The sequence below is a fragment of the Apis dorsata genome, unplaced genomic scaffold (genome assembly GCF_000469605.1).
Source record: "Apis dorsata unplaced genomic scaffold, Apis dorsata 1.3 scaffold_169, whole genome shotgun sequence".
NCBI lineage: Eukaryota > Metazoa > Arthropoda > Insecta > Hymenoptera > Apidae > Apis > Apis dorsata.
This window is the reverse complement of record NW_006263457.1, coordinates 590,340-593,757: the sequence shown is the minus strand read 5'-3', so window position 1 is coordinate 593,757 and position 3,418 is coordinate 590,340.

The following is a 3,418-nucleotide window of genomic DNA, read 5'->3' as shown; positions in this document are numbered from 1 at the left end:
AGCAAAATTTAGATATCGTTTGAATTGTAGAACAAGTACATCGAGCTTTGAAAGGTATTTAAAATTGAAGAAGTGAAAGGAGATTTTGTTTTTGATTAGGTTAGAAGTTGTATTTGTAAGAAAGAAATTTGTTCTTTTGAATGATATGGCAAATTACGATTTTTTTAAAATCTTGAATAAAATTTAGACACTTTTTTTTAAGGTATCTAAGGCAAAATTGAAAATTTCGTTTTTGAATAAAGATAGAGTTAATACTACCTAACGAGTATCTTATATATTGGAATAATAAAGGTTAGAGAATATATTAAGATGGAATAGAAAATTGGACGAGAATTATCTTTTTATCGATGTTATTTGAATTGTAGAAAAGTCTCTAGAGTTTTTTTTATGTTTCTTTGTCTAGTAGCTTGAAACCTTGAGGCTAAAGAACAGAGATCTCTAATCTTTTAGGATATCAATTCATCCAAAATCTTCTCTTAGTCACAAAGGCAATAGAATCGAAAGGGGAAGGGATCTAATTCCTCTGACGAACGAAACGATGATTAAAAGGAGGAGAGCAATTTTGATAAATTTCGTGACTGTTTCGTGATCGACGATATCTTGTTTTCGACAGGTTTGAATTGAATTTTCCAGGATTTATCGCGAAAAAAGTTTGGACATGATAGGACTTTTGACAGCGCGTTGTATATTAACGGTGGATTTTTAACATTGGACCAGCATTGGCGGGAAACGGAAATTTATAACGTGACGAGAGCCAATCGATCGTCAATTGAGAATTGCATTTTTGCTGATATATCGCGAAACACTTCGTTATAAATTATCGACGTCCTCTCGTTTCCATGCTTGTACTCGTATTTAAAAATCCGCGTGTCACGAATCATCCAGACGGCCATTATTATTCAAAATTTTTTTTCGAAACCTGATTCACTCTTCCGTTCACCAGATATCGATAGTCTTTGTTCTTACGATCAAATTACAAATGCACAAATGTCACGATCATCCTTCCTATAATTCTTTATCAATTGCCGGATCACACATCCTCCTCCCTTCAATTCTTCCATTTATCAACCCTCTTTGACAGGATTCTGATTCTACGCGAAAGAAAGATTCGCGAGCTTACCCGTTCTCGGGGGGTGAGGGGCGAGCATTCATCGAGAACAAAAAAGAGTCGAGCACCCTTCTTCTCGCCCTTCCTCCAACTTCCTTTCTCGAGCATCATCTCGAAAACCGATAGCGCTACTCGCGAGCAGCGATCAGAGGGCTGGTTCGCAGACCTCCCTCCCCCTCCCTCTCCGCTTCTCTCATTAAAAATTCACATGGAATTTTATAATAAGTGGGAATTTTAATCAATCGGCCACTCGAGCCGTCCGGAATCTTTTTGCGAGGAAGTCGTAGACAGTCATCGCGTAGACAGAATCAGATCTTTTTCGTCCTCGAAACGGATCTCGAGCCGATATTTTCGCGACTATTTAGATTGAATCTTTTAGCTTTCTCGTTATACACTTTCGTCGCGTGAAATCGAAGAATTTTTAATCCGAATTTTGTGTAGAATTTCTTTGTTCGAGAAAAGAAGCATTTCTTAATCGTTTCGACGAATTTAATTAGAAATTGATTCTTCGACATCGAAGATAAGAGGAGGAAAAAACGGCCGACGACCATTTTGGAGAAGTCAGGTCATTCAAAAGATTGATATTAAAGGAATTAAAGGAGCATATTTTTTTTGATTGGATTAAAAACATCTTCGCCCTCTTTAAAGATTCAAGATTTTTTTACATCTGGTTTTTCTAGCAATTAGGATATACTCCTCTTTGAATTTATCCGATGAAATTATGTAATTGAAAAGATCCACTCTAGATTATTTATTTTTCGTAAATGTCGCATCGTTTGTTCCATAAAATGTACAGAACTTTACTTCGTAATGTTCTCGTTGTATCTATTAAAATTTCATTTGACGTCAGCGAAACGACAAAGTTCACGTTTCATATCCACGTAGTAACAAAATATTGACTCTGATCTATTATTAAGATCGAAATTTCGAAATAGATTATTATATATATATACGTTCCAAAATTAATTATTCAAAATTAAAAATCTGAATCCGTTCAAAACATGAAAAAATTACAAATTTCTGCATCATAATTTTTTTTCATATCGTCGGGTCACATTCTTGTCTTCCTATGCAATTTCCAGAGTAGAATGACGTGCATACGATATAGCTTACGAAAGGATCATCGCTCAAGCCGAATACAAATGTCCTCTCTGTGTCACGGCTGATAATTCCGTAGCTATAACGCATCGAAAGCTCTGTGCAAATGTTACTTCGAGACCACGTGTTTAATAAAAATTATTGCATTGCGTGTAAAAATACCTCTTTGAAAGGAATCGTTTCAAAAGAATAAATTAAAAAAAAAAAACGAAATTTTCAATCAACAGCGCAATATCTAACACGAGTGTTTCCATAATTGCGATCACGTTCTCTAGACGTGAACGATCGTCGTGTCGTGTCGGCGAACTTTCATCGAAAACTCCGTCCTCGAGGACGTAGAATCCCGAGATGCGCGGCAACGCACAGTTAGTAAATCGACGCGCACACCTAATCCACCGATCATGTTGTTCCTTCCAACCACCCAACCTTTGTTTCCTTTGCACTTCGTTATCCTCGCTCTCACGTTGTTTCCCATCGAGCTTCGGAAAAGCTGCTCGGAAAATATCGCCCTCCTCGATCCATATTATTTCCTTCCTACGTACATTGCACTTCACATCTCCTCGTCCCTGCTCTTCCATTCTATCCACTCATCTCTGCGTCTATCCAAGTGCATTGACAACAATATTTCCTTTCGTCTCTTCTCGTATTCTTTCTTTTAAATATATATATATATATTTCCATTCCATTCCATTTCTTCGCTTTTTTATTCGCTCATCGAGTTTTACTAACATTCCAAAATTCTATTTTGCATTTTTATTCGCTCCATTCATTACCTTTATCTATATCTATCTTTCCGTTATTGACGTGCATCGATGACAATATTCCCTCGTTTCATTTTCGTATCCACCTTTGGTCGCGATACATTTCCACTTTTTATTCACTCATCCATCTACTCTCCTTCCCATTCTCTCTTCCACCGATGCAATAACACCAAGGCAACACCCCCCACCCCCTCCATCCTCAGATCCACTTCCCTCATCCACTTCGATCGAATTACATCTCCTTTTTATCACTTTTCATCCTTTCCATTCTTCCTCCACGCTCCATCCATCCATCCATCCATCCATCCTCTCGCCACCCCCAATAACAACAATATTTCATCCATCCTTTCACTTTCTCCCCCGCCAACAACAAATTCCCCTCCCCTCCCCCTTTCCCCATTTCATTCATTCCCCACTCGCCCACACGATCCGCAACACCTTGTGCGCGCAT